Source organism: Setaria italica, chromosome III (assembly GCF_000263155.2).
Source record: "Setaria italica strain Yugu1 chromosome III, Setaria_italica_v2.0, whole genome shotgun sequence".
Taxonomy (NCBI): domain Eukaryota; kingdom Viridiplantae; phylum Streptophyta; class Magnoliopsida; order Poales; family Poaceae; genus Setaria; species Setaria italica.
In genome coordinates, this window is record NC_028452.1 from 15,897,885 (window position 1) to 15,908,703 (window position 10,819).

Genomic DNA, 10,819 nt, shown 5'->3' on the forward strand with positions numbered 1-10,819 from the left:
GCTAAAGCTTGGGTGTTGGTTGATGGGCCAGCTGCTCTCCCACAGAAGAAGTGCTTCTCCAACCACATCATTAGGAAGGCCGTGTGTTCTCTGTTTTCGACAGATCCGGCCCTTTTGTTACATCTAATGAAGCCTTTCCACCCGCCGATTCCCCTTGTGTCCAGCCGATGTGATGTTGCGGTTAAAAGGCGGAAAGGGGTGTCCGGGGAGGAAATGTCCAGGCCGGTCAGCAAAACCACATCGGCCAGTGGGGGGGTCATGGGTCCGTGTCCAAACAAGAATGCATTAAGAGCATCAGACCAAAAGTAAGAAGCTGCCATCACTAAAGGTTAATTCCGCTCCATTTGGGACAGGGATAGATTGATGCATTGGCCGATTTTGAGCTCGTCCCATTGAACCCTCTTGGGCGCGGCTATCCGCTGGTACCATTCCCTCCAACCAGGGGTTTCATTCGGCCAAGACCTAAAGGTGCCCAACCAGTGATCTAGGTCCATAGTTGATTGTTTGAAGGGGATCCTATGGGTTTCCAAATTGATTAGCTCCGATGGATCTGGGTTTCCCATGGGTCCAAGGCAAACAAGGCCGGGATTTCTCGTAAGATGAATGGTGATGCGATGCCTAACTGCCTAAAAAAGGAAAAGGGGGAGCGAAAGTAAGAAATAGATCTAAAGTAAATGTATTACTGATAGAGGAAAGATTCGTTAATGACCTCTGGGATGAAGTTCCTTGTAGTCGGCGGGATCGCCGGTGCAGCTGCAGAAGACGAGGCCGCCATGGGGATCTTGGAAGAAGCTTCAACTCTCGCCAATGGAGCTCCTTCTTCCGACGATGGGGCCACCACTGTCGCTATTAGACCCTCCGCCGAAGGTACTATTTCTGGAGCTTCGCGTGTGGGTGAGGTGCCTGAAGGTGCCGCCATTGGAGGGATAGGAAGGAAAGTGACAGCAAGACGGTGCCGGAAAGCTGGGGGGTTAAGGAAGAATGCTGGAGGAGGAAGAAGGCTCGTGCGCTGAGGAAGAAGGACGTGAGCTCGAAAGGGAAATACGGGATGTACTGATATTTAAAGGGGGTTTGAGGAGGGGTAAAAATGGAATTTTTACCGCACCGACGTTTCGAGTTTTTCGGGAGTAGTGGTTGTCGTGGGCGCCCGTTTCGAAAAGATTGCAATCATCAGGTGGAAGACCGCGAAACGGAAGGATATTTTCATTGCGGCTGTTTCGGAGGGGAAGTTGAAAAGAATTTCAAAGTAAAAGACTAAGTTTTACTCCGAAACTGGGGGGCATGTGTTGACGCCAGATTTCGACACAAATAAAATCGGCGTCAGGAGAGGAAGAAATTAGAAGATACAGTGATAATACAGGGGCGACAATTGGAAATCGGCCGAATGGCGCTACAGTTAAAGATCGGTTGGTTGGTGCTACAGTCAAGGATCGGCCGATTGATGCTACAGTCGAGATCGGCCGATTGATCTTTAGAATTCCGCCTCGCTTGACTCCTGTGGTTTGGGATCGGACGCGCCCGGTTCCCGATCGGTTACCCCCTGCCGATAAGGAAATCGGCCGATTAGGAGGTTGGAATAGTTGGGCCGGTATGGGCTTAGAAAGGATTGTAAAGATGAAGAGGGAATCAGCCCATGAAGCGCATAATAATCAACCTAGTACGAGTCGTACTTGTAAATATTCATTTTCTATTTGAATTAGCGATAGAGTTCTAGTTAGATAAGGAGTCGTCTGTACGGGGCTATAAATAGCCACCTTTGTAGATCTGTAATCATCAACAACTCAATACAACAAACTACTATTTCCTCGTACTTACTTTCAAGCAGGCGACTTCGCCAAATACTTTTCTTCTTTTTCACGAGTTCGTACAGGTTGGCGGGGCTGCATCAACTTGACCTCCGGCCGATCTTGTAAGTTCCGTTTACCGAGTAAATTCTAAGCTTTAACTTCGGGCGCATCGCTGTTGTTTCGTTTAGATTTATTCACTGGTTATCGATATTTACTAGAATTCTAGGTTGTACCTGTTGTTCTAGTTTTATCACCAGTTATCCAGCTAGGAATCGGCAATCTCGGCTTTTCTCGTATTGCGTCATTTAATTCGCTAATTTCACGCATAGCCGACCAGATCTGTTCCTAGTGTTGCTACTGTAGCGTTGTATTGATTACTCTAGTAGTTTTCATTCACACTACCCGGTAATCGGCTGCTACATAGCCGATTTCTTTATTACGGCAAATCGGCCGATTCGCTGATAAGCTTTCTCGAGATCGGAAATTTAGCCGATCGCAACCTCTGGGATCTGACACATCTTCTTCCTTACCAATCAACAGGTCAGATTGGCTGCCACGCCGCGCGAACCGTACCAGGGCGATCACCCGAACAGGAGTTAAGCAGATTCTCCCGGGTCGTGTGTCAGACGCTGGGGATTCGATCAGCCGATTTCTAGCGCCAATAGTAGCATAATATAGAATATTGAACAACTCGGAAGTTTAATCAGCATAAAAGTAAATCCTTTCGCGTCCTGCTATTGTGGGCTATGTAACTTCCTTGGTTTGTTAGCCTGTTACATTTAAGCACCTAGCCTTGCTTAGCAAGCAGTCTGCTGAGAACGGATCTCGAGCCTATGGACGGGGCATCACAAGATGAGTCGAGGTTTCACGGATTAAAGCGTGTGCTACCCTAGTACTTTAGCGACCGTTAAGAGAGATGAACAAGCCGCAAAGCAGTCGGAACTGTGCAGGAAATCAAGAGCGTGCGCTGGGCACTCATAGGGCACAGCCCTAACTGCCTATGTAGTGGACGAATCAAGTTGTATAAGTAGTCAGGACACGACCGAGGTGGTTGGCGGAAGTCATGGAGACATAGAAAAGCCGCGTCGTATTGAGATATACGGAAGCCGTAAATATTTAATTGAATATATGACTTATCTTGATTCATGGTCGAATTGGAGAGTCAGCGTCATGCCCGAGCGGACCGCCATCAGTGAACAGTTGTTGACGAAGCTGATGTGGGGTTCGGGTGGTAGGAGTGGTCGGCGGTGCTGGCTGTAGGGGCAGCGGTGCGTGGTTTGCTGCTGCCGAGTCGATGCGGCCATCGGGTAGTCGCTGCGCTTGTAGTAGGGCGCTTGTGGTTGTGCTATTGACCCGTCTTCAATCACACTAGTGCATGCGTGAGCTCCAAGCTCTGATCCACACCGCGGGACAGCTTCATGTTTCATTGCCCAAGGCACGGCAAAACAGCCATGCATGCACCATGTTAAAGAAATAATAGATTATAAAATAAGGGAGCAGATCGGATCGGGTATATAGAAGAAAAACAACGAAAGCAAAAGAATCTCCCTGATGCGCGCGTGTATCTTGATCCATCCACCCACGTGCCAAGGCAACCGAATCACCCACGCATGGAGGCCGGGCGATACTTGCCGACACAGAGTTGCATCTAGGACGCGGCACTTGGTGGTTGGCATGTAATAGAAGAATGAGAGGCCGGTGTGTGATTAGCCATAGAAAAATCAAATCAATCTAGTAACAACAACTGAGAACGACTCACCCGGTTTGTTGACGGTTACTGCCATCAAATTCGCTAGGAGTATCTCACGATCACCCTTACGTGCCAGGTGTCAGATTTAGTGACCGGCGATCCACCTAGGGGTACCCAGATGGTTGATTTGTAGGCAGAGATGATCGTAAGACCATGATGATAACGCAAGGCACAAGACACAGAGATGTATACAGGTTCGGGCCGCCAGTTTAGCGTAATACCTTATGTCCTGTTTTGGGGGATTGTATTGCGACCTGCGCTCGGCTGTTGGTTGTTGTGTTGAGGGATTGGCTGTCCTCCTAGGGGTACCCCTACCTTCCCTTATATACTTCGAGAGGTAGGGTTACATGGCAGGACCCCTAGTCAGTTACTATAGATGAGATCAAGTCGGATTACAACTGCTTGTGGGGAGCCATAGATTTTGCCTTTTTCACCAAGTTGGGCCAACCCATTAATAGTCGGCTGGACCCTCCATGAGTGTACTTAGGTATCTATAACCGTCAAAGACATTAATTAAGATCCATTAATGTATCTGGCTTGCGTACAGTCAGCATCGACTGATACTTATTGCTGTGTTCTACTCTTTTAAGTTAGTAGATTGATGTCAATGCCCTCTCATTCGTGTTATCTTGTCTGAGTTCAATACACTTATCAACATATTAGCTAGATCTGTTAGCTTATTTGATAAGCGTGTGGTTAACAAGGGCTACATTTATGGCTGTTATGTTACAATACTTTATCTTAGCCGTCAGCTGACATAGCCAATAGCACATGCCATTAATGTTTTATTCATTTGTACTGCATGCTTACATTAAATATCTATTTGTTATGGTGTTTATTTCAAGAACGTCTACTCATGAGTTCGAGAGGCTTCCCTGCTGATCAGCTTAAGAATTTAATGTTTACCTTGTCAATTTTTAGATCAAATTGATTGGCACGCCTTGCACCACTCGCAAGTCGATTTGGAGTCTGCATTGAAGTTAAGCAGATTTCCCAAATCCTTTATATTGCTCATCGCAGAAGACTGAGATCCAGATTTTGTGTCGACAGAGTAATTGTTAGCTAGCACTGTCCAAATACGATCTCACTTCGCGGTCATGGATCGGTCTTTTTTGACCACCTGGCTAAATAAGTTTTTTCTTCTCACTTGCCATGGGTCATGTTCAATTGGATCTTAAATGAACGAACATCACAGTAGAAATTTATAGCCATTCAAGCTAACTCTGTTTTTTTAGCTGCAGCTTTTGAGCTTTTGTGAGAAGTTGTTGCTGATTTTTTTCTAAAAAACCAAACAGTCAGTTTTAGAAAATGTGTATAGCTTTCTGAGCTTAAAAAATTACGAAAAGCGCACAAAACCGAGTTTTTCAACTTTTCATGTAAACTTAGCTTTTCTGAGCTTCCAGGTTTTCTGAACGAGAAGTTTGTTATTTGTTTGAGTTTCTAGCTTCTCACACTGAGAAATAGGAAGCTCAAACAAAAACAGGGCATGCGGCTTGCTTTGGCACATAACGTGCTATCATCTTTGGTTGCGCTCCTGCTCTCTCATTACACAAAAAGTGGGTAAAGCAGGAATATTTTTAATAAAAAAGAAACACCTTTGATTTAAGAAAAAAAACTATGCTAGACTCACGCCACGGAGAAAAGGGAACAAATACCGCTTAAAATGAAACTTACAACAGAAGGAAAAAGGACAAACGGATGTTCACTAGCTTTAGCATATGTGGTTTTATTTATCCCAAAACTCATCATATTTGAAGTTGAATCCTTGATGATACCTAAACATATGATCCACTACCTATCATAACATTTTAGATAATCATATAAACCATATAGAGTTCCGGGTGAGCTTCTGAAACTCTTGCATGCCGCTATATATTTCGCCGGGTACTTGGATGTCATTTTTGAGCCACATGTGCGAACGTCAGAAAAGGATATTATCTTGGCAAAATTATTCGCTTCCCGGCTTCAAGGTCATTATGCTACCGACGATGGACCGTACGTGTATTTGGAAAAGTTGATGAAGAAACATTTGGAGTTGTCGTAGGCTGTGCCTCGGCCGAATTAATTTAGGGTTCTTTGGCAGAGCTTCTCGCGGGGTGAGCCGGAGCCGTGGAGCTATTTTTTGGACTCCGCCATGCAGGCCTAAAATGACTCCGGCTCCTCCCAAATATGCTCAGAAACGACTCCGTGCTTAGTGCCATTTAGTGCGGCTCCAGCTCCTCCGTGCTTCGGTAAGCGTGTGGAGCTGGAGCCGGAGCCCAAAGGACAGGAGTCCTGATTCTTTATTTGGCATTTTGGCTCGAGCAGTTGGTACACTCCAGGTTATCTATGTTGACTGTTGAGTTCTTCAAACAGCACTCGCTTGGTCTGACCGTAATTGGTAGCAATCTTAGTGCGCGAGTGGACTGTGCCATTTTTGACCTAATCACGAGGTGGCAACCGGCAAGAAAATTTCTGCCGGATCCAGGGGCCGCAATTGTTCGCTTCAAATCCCTTTTTTTATTTTGTCGACGGAGCAGTTAGCATCCAGAAACCTTGTACGTAACCACCATGTAACTTGAAGGGTCTCCACTCTCCAACGAAACTCCTACTCCCGTGTCGCGAGCGCCAGCGGCACCTCAGCGACTTCATCCGATCCACACTGCTTGAACCTTCCAAGCCTGCAGCTTCGAACCAGCAATCATCCAAAGGCCCAACCGACATGAACAGCGAGAGAAGGTTCAGTTCCAGGGCGAGCACCGGCACCGGCACCGCAGGTTGCAATCATGCGTGACCCCAAGATGTTTGTTCGTCGCCCCCCTGGCTCGCAGATTGCGCGTGCCGAGTTGTTCCCGGCTGGGCCGCAGAACTCGCCGGCTTCTGCGCGGGATCGCCGCTGCTTCCGAACGCGCAGGCACGGCGCCACACTGGAGCAGACATGGATCGCACTACGAACAGAGGAGTCTGCTGCAGAATTCCCGTGCTGCTTCTGAGGATTGTCAACTCAAGAAGAACAGCTCTTTTTTGCTTTCCTTCTCGTAAAAGCAAAGTGCGTCGACGGCGCGCTTTATCTTAGCGGTGCATCACTGCTGCTGCGTCATCCACGGCACATGCTGCAGGATTTTATATATACGCGTATAAAGTATTAAAGTTCCAACTGCCGAGGATTCAACTTGCCACCCAGACGCCACCGTTTAGCCTGCATACGCCTGTGCTGCCGACAGTGTGACTGTGAACCCCGCATGGTCAGAGCTTCGTTTCTTCTTCTTCTTTTTTAAAGGCATGGTGCGAAGTTTCAGTCTTTCACACTCATATATTCTTTGTAGGGAGAAAAAGGTAAAAGAAAAAGGGTACCCTTTTCAGTTTGGGTAGGCCGGCCTTGTATGAATCAAGTATGGTCCTAAATACGATGGGCCGTGTAATCAGAGGGACAGGGGAAACAGGGCCTATATCTTTTCAGTTTGTTGTAGGATCTTAAATGATTTGTGGCCCAACCCAAACCAAGTATACCTTCGTACGTTCTATTTACACCAGCCATCAGAAATTCAGACTGACGGGCATTTTGTTGGGTCATTTTCTGTTGGCGTCTTGCACTTGAACTCGCAGGAGCCAATAACAAAGTCCAAAACATTTTCTGATCATACCAGTATGTAAAAGGATTAATGAGCACGGGCCCTGACTTTAACACACTAATGTGCACGGGCATACGAAGTCCTGGTCCTGGCAGGCGCCTCGATTTGCCTTTGCTCTCGCACAGTAGCAGCATATATCACTGTCGCTGTGACAAGATGGGTAAGAACTAACAAGTAGGTGGCCCGGACCGCCGGACCGGACCCCTTAGCTTACCGTGTTATTGTATTGTGACCTCTCGTCTGCGTCGTCGCTGTACACGCCAGTGCGATCGCGGATGACACTGCGATGTACATGCTGTTGTGGCTGTACAGAGTACAGGCTACAGTATGAGCTATCGAATGGCTCATTCGGCACCACCGTATTCTGATCTACAACCTGTTGGTCTAGCAGTACACTGGTAGTCCAATATTCCTCTCAGGGAAGAACGAAAAAAATGTGAAAAATGTGTTTATTGTGGTCATTGCATCGCCGTCCTGCATGTTCATTTGTGCTGTACCCCGATCATTGCTGCATGCATGATGCATGTACGTAGATTGTAGGCGAATTACTCGGCTATTCAGAGAGAGGATGCATCTCGTCAGGATCACGTGATACAGTGCAGTAAAATACCCTGATACTCCATTATTAAAAAAATTCCTACTACCAAGGAGGCAAGGACCAACGCTTTAGAAGTAGTTTTCTCTTTGAGGACTGAATGTTCAGCCAAACTTTCAGAACCCTGAATCGGTGGGTTCACACTGCATGTGGTCTCTCTCCTGCAACAGTTGGCTAGGAGATGTGTTACCTGCATACTACATACAGTCACGCTGATGCTGCATGCTACATACACAGATGCAGAGTTTGAAAAATTGCTAAAAAAATATCTGCTCAAAAGATGCAGAGTTTGAATCGCAAAAGATGCAGAGTTTGAATGGCAAGTTCACATGGAGTAGTGCCTCGCAGAAAAGCTGCTGAAGAATAGTGCATAATTAGGGATTTAGGGAGGATAAGTAGTGGTCGCGGGCCCCGGCCCTGCACCCATCTTGGAAAATCTGTCTGCTTGGACGCTGCAGCGTGTGCGCGTAGCAACTGATGGAACGAGACATCGATATCACTGCTCTACATCTGCTTCGTCCTACAGCATGCACTCGGCTTACACCGCGTAGTGCGGACACTATATGCGCACGCGAGACGAACAGTAGGCAGAGTAGCGAGCGGCAAGTGTTCTCGATGAAACAGTCACCGGTGGAAAACGCATTATTAATCCCAGTTGGTAAGGACTATATCTCTCCGATGTCCAATCGAGATTAAATTTTCAAGACAAAAAGGGTTCTTTAGTCCTGGGTCATTCACCTAGGACTAAAAACCCCTTTAGTCCCGGTTAGTGTTACCAACGGGACTAAAAAGTTTCAAAAAAAATAAAAAAAAGTCATCGCGCCCCACGCCCGCCTGCCTGCGCCCGCGTCGGCCTCCGCCGCCGCCACACGCCTCCACTCTACCCCGCACCGCCGGCCCACGCGCGTGCACGCGCTCCCCCGCGCGTCGCCGCCCGCCCTCACCCTGCTACAGCTCCTCACTGCCGGTGAGGGGCGAGCAAAGGGGGAAGGGGAGGGGCAACAGAGGGGGAGGGCGGGAGAGGAAGAGAAGGAGGGGAGGGGAGGGGAGGGGACGGGAGAGGAAGAGAAGGAGGGAAGGGAGAGGAGCCGGCCACCCATGCCCGCCCACGCCGGAGGGAGAGGAGGAGGAAGGAGATAAGGAGGAGGAAGAAGAAAGGAGGAGGAGCTGCTAGCTGTGTGCGCGTGGAGAAGATAAGAAAGGAAGATAAGAAAGAGAGAGGAGAAGGAGAGGAGACCTGTGCGCGTGCCTGTGAGCCCCTGTGTTTTGTCCCAGTTGGTGTTTCCAACCAGGACAATCTCCCCATTTATTCCAGTTGGAATTACCAACCGGGACTAAATCTTTAGTCCCGGTTGGAAATTCCAATGGGGGCTTCTATCCGAATTGGAATTTTCAACCGAGAAAGGGGGGGTCGGTCCGATATTTTCTAGCCGTTACAATTGGGACTAAAGGGGGCTGACAAAAGAAATTGGATGGAAGGTCAGTTCTCTACTGGTATCTACGGTGTAAATTCGCACGAGATGGGGGGATCACAAGACTCAGAGGAACGAGATCTAACCGAATTCCTACTCAAATTGACGTACGTGATCCAATTCTTGCTTGAAACATTGGCACCTTTGAAGCCACCAAATACTATTTGCACTTTTGCGGTCACCAAATATCTCCCCCAAAAAAATCTGGCAGTTCACCAAATACTATTTGCACATTTGCAGTCCCAGTAGCACTAGTAAATAGACTGCTAGTCAAGCTAGGAACACTAACACGTAACACTGCACTACTAGCACACACACTGCGCTGGCACGAGCAGTATAAGTACCAGTCTGCCTACACCCACACCATGGCACCAATACACCATGGCGTTGCATTGGAGAGGAGAAGCAGTAGAGGAACAGCAAGCATGTGCCACTGTTGCAGCACATGACCCCGGGTTGGCCGTCGTCGCCGATGCGGCCAGGAAACCAGGGCAGCTGGAAAGAGACGGATAGACGGCCAGACAGATGCCTTTCCAGTTTCCAATCTCATCCCTCAATCCCTGAACCCCAGTCCCCAAACGATCCCGACTCGGCGACGTGACCCAACCTGGGGGAAGGAATACCTAGCCTTTACTTTTCACTGTTACTCGCCGCGATTTTACCCGGGACGGGACGAGCGAGAGCCAGCCCGGTTGGCCGGCCGGGCTCCCAGCCGTGCCGCTGCCGGCCGGGATGGGACGTGTGTCCAAGGCTGCAGCAAGCCGGCGAGCCTACGGCCGGCCAAACGCTCAGCGACTGCACAGCGGCGCAGGTGCCGTGGATTGGACGGATGACGTGCGGAATCGCCTCGGATGGGTAAGATGCCCGAGGGACTCGGCGAGGACGACTACGACTACGAGTTCCATCGCTGCCGCCTCCTTACGACGTAGCGTGCATGGGGCTAGCTAGCCGGCTAGGGCAAAGCGCCAAAGAAGCCTACTCGGATCGGCGTAGCTACGTGACTGGTGCAGTCCGAAGCATTCTGCATTCATTTCATCCCGTGTTCGTGTTTCGTTCTCGCTGGGAGTTCGTTGTTGCGCCTTGCGCGCGCGCTTGCGCTGTGGAGAGACTCGAAAAGCGGAGTGGGAGCTGGAAGAAGGGGCTGAAGGTCTGAAGGCCAGTGTGCGCGCGCAGGCCGGCGGCAGGGCATGGCGGGTGAAGGGACAGGACGGCACGCATCCAGGGAGAGGGCAAAGAGCCTGCGCAAACGTGTGCCGGGCGCTTCCGCTTCGCGTCCCATGCCGGGCGGTGGTGGCCCTCTGGTCCTTCTCTATGGAGGTGGCCAATGGTATATGGTCACTGGTCAGACTGATCAGATGGTCGGCTCGAAAACTTGAGCGGTGAGCCGATGGGCAGATCACGTGATGCGATCGGTAGTACCACGCTTTGCCGGCATCCTACGATTGCCAAACGCCAGGTGCCCCAAGACCCAAGTGTCTCTGATTGGGCATCGCAGAATCTTTTCCGATCACGGGCCCTTTACACTTGGCACCAATCCACCCCATTCATCGGTGCATTTCTAGTTTTGTACTAGTACCGAAACAAAGAATGACCAGCCTGTCAAC